This window comes from Phyllostomus discolor, chromosome 10 (genome assembly GCF_004126475.2).
Source record: "Phyllostomus discolor isolate MPI-MPIP mPhyDis1 chromosome 10, mPhyDis1.pri.v3, whole genome shotgun sequence".
Lineage (NCBI taxonomy): Eukaryota > Metazoa > Chordata > Mammalia > Chiroptera > Phyllostomidae > Phyllostomus > Phyllostomus discolor.
In genome coordinates this window covers 95,109,856-95,122,268 of record NC_040912.2, presented here as the reverse complement: position 1 = coordinate 95,122,268, position 12,413 = coordinate 95,109,856, and the positions used below count along the sequence as shown (strand labels likewise).

The 12,413-nt window shown below is 59.5% G+C and overlaps 1 protein-coding gene across 1 annotated transcript in view; it reads left to right on the top strand.

Annotated features, from left to right (window-relative positions):
* Positions 1-12,413, top strand: part of PTPRN2 (protein tyrosine phosphatase receptor type N2) — a 372,178-nt gene that overhangs the window by 206,341 nt on the left and 153,424 nt on the right.

Sequence of the window (12,413 nt, the reverse complement as noted above, 5' to 3'; positions counted from 1 at the left end):
TCGTGTGCTAAAGGTGCGGGAACGCTGGTCCGGGGGACTGTCGTGTGTCCAGTGAGCGGCACAGTCCTGTGACGGCTCGGGGCTCTGGCCCTCACGGAGAGCGGCTCCTCCCTGCCGTCCACGACCACAGCCCCGTCGGGCCAGCTCAGGGCCGGGCGCAGCTGGTCCCCTTCAGTGGCTACGACAGCTGCTCGTGCTGGGAGGTGAACGGCACGTGGGGAGCTCGGGCGACAGCCGTGTCCAGCGATGGGGACATCCCTGGCCTCTCGGGGACTCTCACCAGCCACCCCTGGCTGTGTGGGCCCTTTGCTCCTCTGCTTAGCAGGCGTGTGGGACGTCAGTCCTTCTGAGACACCGGGGACGCCGTTGTTTCCACAGCCACCGTAACTCTGGGCACAAATGGCATTTCTCCTTGCTCCTGTCACCTTACTGTGAGATCTTAGCGCCTTTGTGCTTGTAAAGACATTGCTTCAAGATGGCGTGAGGGAGGAGTGGGGGGTGGGGCCAGCTGGGAGCCAGTGTGACCCCACGCCAGGGGACCAGGGTCCCGCCACCCACCCCCCTCCTCCACGGGGCTGTCTGAGCTGAGGGGATGCGATGCCTGTCGGCCGTCTTCTGGGATCCCCGCGCACACCAGTCCCCATGGCAACTGGCAGGCGAAGAGCCGCAGAGCAGGAGGAGGGTTCTCAGCGGCGGCTTCACGCAGGCCCAGGGCAGCGGCCTGGGCATGGGCTGCACTGGTCACTCCCAGAGGGGTGGAGGTTAGGGTTAGGGTGGACCCTCTGGGCTCATCAGCGCACAAAGCAGGTGGCAGCTGTGCTGAGCCAATCAGATCAGCGAGCGAGCGGTCACTTGGCCCAGGTGGGGCCCGCACGCTCCCCGGCACAAAAGCAGGAAACCCCCGCCCATGGGGAGGGCTGCCATCAGCAGCCCCTGCAGGTCAGGGGGGCCCCTTTCCACACCTCCCTGCACCACAGGGAGGCGAAGGCCCCAGTGGCCTGTCCTCGAAAACGAGCCTGCTGACTCAGGGTGGGGCTGGCTGTCAGGCCCCCACGTGCCTCTCCACGGGGAAACACAGGGAGAGCACACCCAGCTCACCTCCAGGGTGACCCTGTAAGTCCCACATCATGGGACCACACCCCTCAGAGGTGACCACACCACGTGTGAGCCCACAAAAAACACAACGGGCTCCACTGGGCGACCTTTGAACCCAGCTGGGGAGCTGCACCCCGCTCCTCGCAGCCCTGTCTGTCAGCCGAGGGCGGGACAGCGTCCTGACTGGGAGGCGACACCTGTGTCCTCGTCTCAGGGATGGGCTACAGCGGGTCGCCCTGAGTGCGAAGGTTCCCAGCCTTGTCTGACGTCCGCTCTGCTGGGTGGGACAGGGAGGTGGGGCCGGATGCACAGCAGGGTCGGGGCGGCACCCAGCGCCTTGTGACTCTGGGTGACTGTGACCCGTGCCTGCAGACGCCTCGCTCGGTCTCCTCCAGCTCCCGCTCCCCCCCTCGCCCCCGTCAGCCGGGGCCGGTCACCGTGCGCCGTGGGGCGGCCTCAGGGCCCGGCGAGGAAGGGAAGACAGGGGCACGGGGCCCGCAGGTGGTCACAACTGCATCCGGCTCCCGCCAGTCCGTGCGCCCCTCAGCCTCACAGCGATGTCTCCCTCACCGGAGGTCCGCCCGCAGCCCGGCTGGCGGCAGATAGACTCCCTTCTCGCGGGTGGAACCTGTCGTGTGGGGCGAGTGTAGGTGGGCTGTGAACGGATCGGACCACCGTGGTGTGCACCGAATGCGAGACCTCGGGCTCCTCGGCTGGGGTGGGAGGTGCAGGGGTGCCCGCCCCACCCCAGGCTCCCTCCTTCACGAGGACCAAGCCTGACCTTGGGGTGCTGGGGTGCGGAGGTGCCGGGACGGGACATGAAGGCAGAGACCGGGGTGCTGAGACCCGGGAGACACTCCGCAGGCAGGAGGGGCGGTCCCGGAAGGTGGCTCTGGGAGGGGCGTCCTCCCTGCAGGGCCCGGCTGCGTGGAGGCCACCGCGCGTTGGTGCGTGTTACCCCCCCAAACGCAGTTTGCACGCTGCCGACACCTCGTCTCACTGCCACCGCCAGCACGAGAAGGCAGGTCCCGAAAGGGCCGTTTGCAGCAAAGGCGGTGATGTGCTTCCCTCCGGCGTGAAGCGGCACGAGGTCTCGCCAACGTCACCGCCACACTCCCCCCCAGAACCCGCGGTGGTCGCTGAGGCTGCCGGCTGCTGGAGGAACCTGTCTGCAGGGGCGAGTGCTGACGCCCGCGGTCTGCGAGTTCCAGCCTTCTCACCTCACGGCCGGCCCACGGGCTGACTGCGAACACTCGGCGGCTCACCAGGAAATACAGCTTTGCCGGCCTGACAACGGCAGCATCGTTTTGATGCATCCGCATCGATGGCTGCTGTCAGCTTTTAGTCTCACAACCAGAGGGAAGAGGGTCAGCCCCCCCCCCCCCCCCCCCCGATCAGCAGGCAGGTGCCACACGTATTAAACGTTCCGGCGGCGCTCGGGGTGATGACCGCTGATCCCGTCCAACGGCGACGAGCTGGGCCGGGCGTCCGCGTCCGAACAGTCACCGGGTGCGATGGTGTGTGCGGTTTGATGACATTTCAGCGAAAACCAGGACCCGCCAGCAGCTGCTTCCTCGTTGAGGTGGCCACTTCTCGTCTCCGCCCCAGCTCGGAGCACCGGTGCTGCCGCCAGAGTTGGTTACAACCTCAGGGGCCCTCCCCTCCCCCGGTCGAACTGCACCTGCAGCCGTGGGAGCCCGAGGGGCTCCGGTGGTGGCGACCGACCCGACTCCACGTCGCTCCGTTACTTTAGGTGTTTCCCTCCGATCACCCCCAGGCCCTGCTTTTAGAGGAACGCACTGAAACTAAGGCTTCTCACCTTTCCATCGCTCACGGTGAGGACTTGCCTGCCCAGGGCGTTCACACCCTGCACGGTTCACTCAGACCAGGGGCGTCTCCCCTCTCCCCCCCCCCGGCCCCCCCCCACACCCCCCACATTCCTGTCTCTGCCCTGGAGGGGCCGGCGCTTCCACGCTGAAGGATTCTAGAGCCCTCACGAACGTGGTTTGTTTTGAATGGAAACACGCAGTGGACGGGCGAGGAAACCGCCCACTGTCCTCTCAGGGCACAGCACAGACGCACTCGCAGGTGAGTCGTTGAAACCTGCTCCCCGATGCCAGCACAGCCTCCAGAAGCCGCTCTTTCTCCCCGACACGCCGACAGCAGTGCCCCTCGCCACGGCCCGCAGCACAGCCAGGGCCCAGACCCCGCAGTGTCTGTCAGGTGCCGGCTGCGCCTGCCGGGTCCCTGTCTGCCAGGAAAGCGAGATCACGCAGCAGAATCCATGGCAAGGCGGCTCGGCGAGACGTCAGCAGCAGCGGGCATGACTGGAAGTGTTGGACTCAGCATTCGGTGCCGTGCGGGTCCGACACGTCTCTCTGATCTCACTTATGTATTTGCAGGGTTGCCGCCCTCCACCCCCAGTGGTCCCGTGTGTGTGTGTGTGTGTGTGTGTGTGTGTGTGTGTGTGTGTGTTTCCCGGGGCTTGTACGGTGCTGGCGTGTTCCGCCTTGCTGTGCGGTGGCTCCCCTCGGACCACCGTCTGATCAACCAGAACTGCCCCTGGTCCACAGGCCGCAGGGAGGGCGCTAACCAGGCAGAGTGAGAGCAGACTCCTGGTGCTCGTGTGTCCCTCCTCAGACTCTCCTGGGCAGACGCTGGGAAACGCTCGCCCGGTCCGTCCGGGTGTGAAGTCTGCCCGCAGCGCAGACTTGGGGTTGGAGCACAGCCTCCCGGTGACGCGTCCCTCCTGCACCGAGTTGGCACCTGAGGCTCACAGGGCCACGCGTCCAGCTTCCGGATCTCGCTGTCTTTGATGACACCTTTTAATATGCCTTCCTGTTGTTTTGTTTTTCTTAAAGATTTTATTTATTTTTTAGAGAGGGGGGAGGGAGAAAGAGAGGGAGAGAAACATCCATGTGTAGTTGCCTCTCATGCACCCCCTACTGGGGACCTGGCCCGCAACCCTGGCACATTCCCTGACTGGGAATTGAACCAGTAAACTTTCGGTTTGCAAGCAAGCTGGTGCTCAGTCCACTGAGCCAAACCAGCCAGGGCACATCTTCATTTTGACACCAATTTCCCTAAGAACTAAGAATAGCTCTACCATGTGATCCAGCATTTCTGGGTGCTTATTCAAAAGAAATGAAATCACTGTCGTGGAGATACAGCACCCCCACATTTATTGCAGCATTAGCAACAGCCAAGACGTGGAACAACCTAAGTGTCTGCAGCAGATAAAGAAGCTGCGTGTGTGCAAATGCACACGCGTGCACACACACACTGGAAGACGACTCAACCGTGAAAAGAAGGAAACCCTGCCATTTGCCACAACACAGATGAAGTTTGAGAGCCGTGTGCTAAGTGAAATGAGTCGGATACAGAAAGGAAAATACTGTATGACCTCACTTCCGTGTGGAAACTAGGGAGAAACGACTCACAGAGACGGTAGAATGGCGGTGGCCAGAGTCTGGGGCTTGCGGAGGTGGGGAGACGCTGCTCAGAGTGTCAAGGGAGGCGTTCCCGGGGCCAGTGTCCAGCCCGGGGACTGTAGTTAGTAACATGTCCTGTTCTTCAAAGGTGCTGAGAGAGTGTTCTCACGCCCCACGCATGTATGCACATGCATGCACACACACAGGACTAATGTGGCTTCTATCAAACACCCCGGGTTGTCTACACGAACCTCATCACCCCATGATCCCCTGTTCCTCCACGGAGACTTTTCAAGCCTCCCTTTCCACTGTTTTCCTCTAGAAATAACTGTGGCTTCTGACATTACGCTGGAGGCGACCCTGGCACCTGGAGGACCCTGGCCATGCATGTGGCGTTGCTCTGGCACTCTGGTGGCATGGCCCGCCCCCCAGAGAAACTGAGGGCCGCAGGACGGCCAGGCCTGCCTGTGCGTGGTGCAGGTGTCTTGCTGCATGTCATGGTGACAGATTGGAAAGGGTTATTTTGGTAAAACTTTTAAACCACAGACGTTCACAGGACCTTGTTTAAAAGACACAGTGGCCCTGGCTGGGTGGGTCAGTAGGTTGGAGCATCACCCTGAGCACCAAAACGTCATGGGTTCGATCCCTTGTAGGGGCACATGTGGGAGGCAACCAGTTGATGTTCTCTTTTCCCCTCCCACCCCCAAAATCAATGATCACATTCTCAGGTGATGATTTTTTTTTAAAGTCACAATATGATTCATGGAGCTATATTTTATATGCATATAAATAAGTGGGTTATGTCTGCTCATTTGTCCCATTGGGAGCTGAGGACAGTCACATGTCATGTGGCCTAACCAAGGTGACACTGGATCGGATTCCTGCCTGAGTTCAGGTGTGTCCGTGGGAAGCCCTTTGCCCGTGAACGGTGGCGTGGGCACCCACCACGACCTTGTCCACCACATCGGGTCCTGGGCTCTCTCCGGGTCCTGGGCTCTCTCCGGGTCCCCCCAGGGCCAGCAGGGGATCACACCAGACTCTCCCGCCCTAAAAGCCACCAGGAAACACACCAACTGGGGTGTCCACCCCGGGAGCCCTTCCCACACGGGGTTGGGGTTCTGAAGGCACCGCCGTGCCCAGGCAGCCCCGGGAGGGGCGGCCCTGCTGCTCCTCACAGGGAGGCAACACCCAAGGGTCCCCGGACAGTGGAAGCAGGCTGCTGCAGCGCCTCCCCCGTCAGGACGGGAGACGAGGGGAAGAGGAACTTCAAAGGCGTCCGCACGCTCAGAGCTGCGGCTTCAAAGCCGGCCTTCCCGTCTGTAGTCTGGCTCTGGCGATAATTAACACACTTTAAATATCGCACTGAAGCAGCCGCCTACGTGACGCAGGCGGTTCCCCCGCCTCGGCCGCGCTCAGTGGCTCCCAGCCTTTGCTCCCGACGTGTTTCTTGTTCATCAACTGGAGAGCAACATGCGCGGAGGATTAAACACCTTTTGAACGTGCACTGAGAGTTCCGCTCCTGGAAAAGATCCTCTTTGCTTGTCCTTCATTTATTTTTCCTCAAATCAGAGGAAGGATTAGTCTCCCGGTTCCTGCATAGGCACCGCCGCTCTGTCTCTCCGCTTTAAAAACAAACGTGCGCAGCTTGAAGGCCTCTCTCCTCACACTCGTTCGTGGGACCTCTCACCCCCAGGGGCGGCTTTGCCTCGGGTGGGACCGTCCCTCCTTGAAATCCGCACAGGCTCCAGTGTCCCCTGCAGGGACCGGTGGCTGCAGGAGCGCGAGGAGAGCTCGGGACAGAGCCTGGGAAGCGTGGCACCTCGGCGTCGACCGGTCTGTCTCTCAGGCCTCGTCGACCCCGAGAGCAGCCGTTTGCCGCTCGTGTTCTGGGAGCAAACCCGGGCAGGGCGCGGGGTCAGCAGGGCAGCCGTGGCCCAGGGACGGAGGCGTGCTGCTACGGCTCCTACCGCCGCCAACCACCGCCTGCAGAGTGGAACACGCAGTCGCTCTGCGCGTGGCACACGCTGCTGTGCGTGACGGTGTGATTCCATCTCACCGACCCGGAGGGCAGAGGACAGGCGGACTTCCGGAAAGAAGCCCCGTGAAAGTCCTGAGCAGGCCGTGTGTGCCTCCTTCCCCGAGGGCCCCGCCCTATCGCTCACTCTCTGGGGGCCACGAGTCATCCCCTCAGACAGAGGTGCCTGTTTCATCCCCCCCCCCCCCGGGGAAGTCCGAGGGCCCTAGGGGCTCTGTGCCGGGAAGTGGGGACAAAGACCCCCCCATCTCTCTGGTGGGGCGGGCAGCCTTCACAGCTGTCCCCAGGGCCCCTTCCTGCAAGCGAGCCGTGCCTGCACGTCTGAGGACTGGTGCGCAGCCTGGGCACGGGGGTCGGTGACTCTGTGCCCTGCACCCGGGTCAGCTCAGCGGGAGCACCCCTGCTCCCACCAGGAAACAGGAGGAGGGCAGCTCTCCCCGGGGACCGGGGGTGCCTGTCAGTGTGACATGGGAACTCCTGTCACTGTCTGCACGTGTCCAGCAGTCACTCGGCACGCTTCAGGTGGACTGGCTCCGGGTGGGCTGCAGTGTTACTTGCCAGTTCCACCTCGATAAGCCTGGGGGGCCGTGGGGATGGACGGGAACAGGTGTGAGGGCACCGTCAGCTCGAGTGGCGCTGGGAACCTACCACGTAGAAGCCACCGGACACGTGTCCATTCCAGGCCCGCGCCGCAGCCATGGCCCCACGTCCTGTCAGCTGAGTGGCCAGCGTCGTAAGCCCCCCAACCTGAAATGCCAGGGGGTGACGGGTTTGTCAGGAAGGAGCCCAGAGACGCCCCTGCACGGATTTTCCCTGGACCCCTGGGGGGCTTCTGCAGGACCAGCTGCCTGCCCAGGGCACAGGGTCCCCTGTTGTCACCCTGCTCTTTCTGTGGCTGCCAGCTTGGTCCTCAGTCATTGTCCATGTGTTTTAACACGAATTTAAGCAGATTTGGGGCCGTTAATACAGAGATGAGGAAAGGAACGTAAGTGTTCATGGGGGACGTTAAAACCAGACCTTCCCCCAAGCAGCCGTGCCCTTTCCAGAGCTGCTCTGCAGGCCCAGCCCCGGCTCCAGGGCTGGGGAGTGCTGGCAGAGCCTGTTTCCTCCCGCGCGGCCACGAGACCAAGGCCAGGAGCCCTTTGTGCCCCGCACCACGGCCCTGCCCACGCCCGGGTGGTCCTCCCCCGCCCCAGCCCGGCTGCCCGCCCGTCCACACCGCTCAGCCTCTCAGCTCCCTCGTTCTAGGACACCTCTTTGTTTGATGTTTCTAGTCGGGAAAATCAACTGTGGCTAATTATCACGACCCTTTCTTCTCTAACGAGCCCATTCAGCCTGTGCACCGCCCCTGTCAGAATGAGCTCACATTTGTTTGGGAACGCACCTTTCTATCACCTTAAAGCAAAAAAAAAAAAAAAGTATTCCAAGAAGCACCACCCTCCCCTCTGCCAGAGTGTTTGTTAACATCACTAATCTGGTTTAAGTGAAAATTAATCTTTATGCTGACTCCCAGAAAGACACACTTTCCCTCCTTCACCACTGGAGGGTCGTGCCGAACGCCGCGTCCGCCCTTCCCGCGCAGACGCGTGGGGCCGCTTCCACACGCACCGGTGACAGGACGCAGCAGGGCCCCGTCGGCGGCGAGGCTCCGCTAGCGTCTGTGTGATTAGTTTCACCTTGTAGCGGTGGCTCCGAAAATGCAATTAACAGTTTCATATTCAGGCAGCTAGCTTTTATTCCTGCTGCAAGCTGCGCCGCATTTGCATCATAAAAAAAACTAATTGGTAAACACAGTCTCGCCAGCTTCCCCGAGATCCACCCAATTCTCTCCCCGCTAATTGGCTCAGCGTCAACACACACTGGATGGGATTTCAAAGGACGCCTTCGATAAGGAGCCTGCGAGCACTTGTGTTTCACAGAACCGGCTCCAAGGAGACTGGGGAAAATAGCCTAAATTAATGCCAAACGCAAGCCACTCTCTTGTCCGGTCGTTGCCATGGGAACCATTTTGTCTGCTAATCTGGTGGGGGGGGTGTGTTTATTGGGAATTGTCCCATTGACCTTCATGGGGGCAGCCAGCTTCAGGGACCCTCCAGCCCTGGGCAGCAGGAGCTGAGTGAAGACATCTCCAATTTCCCTTTGCATTTAAGCCTGCCCCTCCCCCGCCCCCTCCTCTGCCCCAGCATGGCCCCTGGTGCACGGGTGTGACTCCAGGAGCCGTGGTGTGAAGCTGGAGCACACACGTTCCCTGGGAGGAACCCCTGGCTTGTGAAATGTGGGCATTTGCCAATGCTCTGTGTTGGCACGTCACCACCGGGCCCCTCCCCACCTGTCCTCCTCCTCCCTCCTCATCAGCGATTCAGGGGGGTCGGTGCTGTACCGAGGAGCACGGTAATTCCGAGATAAGCTGGTGATCTCGGCTGCGGGATGCTGGCCTCAACAAAGACTTCTCGGGAGTGGTCCTTGCTCCAGGGGGAGGAGGGCTCGCCCGGGTGGATCTGTGCAGTGTGTTTTCCTTCCATGGAGGCTCCAGGAGCCGGAAGAGGCCACGCAGGTGACTCATCCCATCCGCTCCCCAGCCACTCGTGCACCCTGTGAGGAAGGAGGCCTGGGCACGTTCGGTGTTGGGACTGAGGGTTTATTAGCCAAAGACTTCCGTTTTCCCTCCTCCTTCTCCACACCGGCCCCCCCAACTCCTCCCCTTCTTGCTCCTCCCAGATCCCAGGTTCTGTGTATTTTTGTCTTAATCACCAGGCTCCAGTGAAGGGAGTTTTCCCCTAGTGCTTAGCAAGGGGACTGTCAGACGATTGGAATAGACAGAACATTTATTTGTTTTGAACTCACATAAATAGCTATTTGCTTAATTGCAAAAAAGGGAAGAATAGAGCATGTTCTATGTTAGTGGCAAAAAAAACCCCAGCTCCTTTCAGTTAAAAATTAACAAAAAGAACCACTGGAAAGGAGAGTGGAAATGGCAGTACTTTCTCTAAAAGTGGATTCCAAATAGGTAGGTGGGGTGAAGGGGGTGGCCCAGGAGGCAGCGAGAATCCCAGGAAGCAGGTGGGATGGGCCCCCGTGCGGTGGACTTGGAGCTGATGTGCAAACCCAGACTCAGAGCCGACAGAGGGCTCTGCGGCACCAGGCCTCCCAGGTCAGCCCGCCCAAGGTCGTGCCCTGACCTTCAACCCTCAGTCCTGTCGTCATCCTTGATCTCTCTCTGGCTCGCCCTCTCCTTTGCTCCAAATAATCTAAAAGCACCTTTACCGATAGACCAGGAATGTATTTTAGAATTTCAGGCTACAAACAAAATGAATAAAACAATGAGGACAAATGGAGAAAAGGTGACTGAAGATACTATGGCTTCGAGAAGCTCCGACAGGCCACCAAATAACTAGGTTCCTTGTGGAGGACGAACACAGGGCAGGTTGACAATCAGCCCCCCTCTTAAAGAGGGGTCCGGTCACTGCTCTGGCTCCCTGGGCGTCTGGAGCAGAGATTGTTTTTTTCTGCACCGTCGAAGCCTTGCATTTCAGTAATCTGCTTTCCTCTATGGGATTTGCAAGATAAAAGGGACGAGAAAACATGAGAGGGTAGAATGGGAAGAAAGACATTCTGGAGAGAATTTTATTCTCTGAAAAATTAGAAAATGAGAGTAAGCTTTTGAATTACGAAAAAGACTTGGCGTGAAAAACAACAGCGTTTCATCCTCCTTCGGCGGGGGAAGGGAACAAGGGGACAAGGGGAACGATAGATAGAGGTAAGTGAGGGGTGGATGATGGGTCGGTGGACAGATGGAAGGATGGACAGACGAGCAGACAGGTGGGCAGAGAGAGGAACAAGTGGAGGGACGGCTGATGGGTTGATGAAAGGGTGGATGATTGACATGTGGATGAGTGGGTGGTGAATGGATCATGGATCATGGGTAGATGGATGAGGGATGGATGGATGGACGGACAGAAGAAGGAGAACCTTCAGCAGAGGCCGATAGCCCTGCAGATCCTGCCTGATGGGATGGTGCCTGGGAAACTCGCGTCACCTGCTGGGGGGCTCACTGGGGGGCTCACTGGCCGCGGAGAGAAGGCGTGGGGCTGTGGTTCAGAGGTGGGGATTCAGGGAAGGAGCTGGGAGACTGGCCACTCAGGCAAGACGAATCTGCCACGTTGCCCACGCTGTTGTTGTTTGGGTCTTTCCAGCTACTTGCAGTCCAAGTCGGTGCTGCTGGGAAGTCGGCTACTACGTGGCTCCAGCTCGGTGTGGGTGCGGCCGGAGCCCTGCTGGCCCACCCCCGCCCACTACTGGCCGTGTCTTAAAAAAAAAACCCTGTCCCCTGTGTTTTGTGAATGGTGGTAATTCTTACCTGTGGATTTGTTCCTCCTTTAAAATTTTCTTCTACAGTTTCTTAAACACTTCTTTTTTCATTTGAAACGATGCTGCCTAAATTACGTGGACTTGCTTGCCTCTGCTGCATCATGCCTGGTTGGGGGTAAGGTTGGCGCCACGTAATCTATGTCTCACTCCCGCCTTCACGCTCTTCGAGTCTTCACTCACTCACTCGCTCGCTCGCTCGGCAGGGAGTTTTAGCACCTGCTCTGTGGACAGGTCCTTTGAACACCAGGAAAACACACCAATGAGTGAGCCGTGGGCCCCACCCTCTGCGCACCTGACCTACATACAGTCTGTCGGGGCGGGTCCTGGAGGGGAACAGTTATCAAATGCACGATAAGTAACTTTGTGCAAAACAAATCAGAGTGACTCTCCTCATAACCTTGACTTGCTCCCCATGCGGTAGTTCTATTCTTTGTCCCACGCTGAGGCTGAAATCCTCGGTCAGTTGTGGGACGGCTGCTTTTGATTTCTTACTGCTACAGTTTTCTCACGAGGGCGGGGGGAGGGAGGACCCTGTGCCGTGGCTGGACTGAGAAACAGCTGGAAACAGCCCCGTATGACCAACTAACCCGGCTGGGCTTCCAAGTAACAGCCTTCGTTCACGGAGCTTTAGCGCTCTGGGTCCTCCCCGGCGGTCGGCGCGCAGGGCAGGGGCTCTGGAGGCTGAGGCATGTTCTCGGGCAGCTGTCACGTTCTCTCCCCGTTCACCACAGACAGCCACGCGGGGGTCCCAGCACCTCAGCGCCAGTGGGCGATGCCTCGCCGGCACGGGAGTGCGGGCGTCTCCTGGACAGAGTGACTTGACTTCTCTGGGGCGGGTGCCCGGAGTGGATTCCCAGCTCACGTGGCCGTTCTGTTTTTAACTTCATGGAGGACCCTCCGCACCGCCGCCCACGGCGGCAGCTCCGGGTCACGTTCCCACCAGCAGTGCGCGAGGGCCCCCCTTGTTCCACGTCCTCGTCACAGTAAAACCGGAGGAAATACGGGTATGCTTCCTCTTTTCCTAAAACTCAGACTGGCCTTGCACGCACCTTCTCTCATGTCCTATCAAGTTCGGCAGAACTTTCTGTGAGACAGAAGTTCGAGGAAGGGCAGCGGTCGGCTCAAACCGCTGGCCCCGGCCCTTCCTGTGACGGGACCGCGCTTCGGTAAAGCAGGTTCCCACAAACAACAGAGCGGACGAAACACACGGTGTGGGTCCTCCTTTCTTTTTTGCTTCGGTGTCCTGTGATTTCTTCCCTGCCCACATCTCGTGACCCCAAGCACCCTGCTGTTCCTCAGCCCATGCTGTGTAGTTTCCCATTGCTAAAGGCAGTTATTCTGGCCACGATGACAACCTGATTGTCGGGGGTTCTGGTTGGGTGGACTCTTCGAACTGGACTAGAACCCAACACACACGTGTCTTTGGTGCTTCTAAAAGCATTTTCTGTGAGGGGTTTCAACGGCAAAGCTAACAGAAGGGGCTT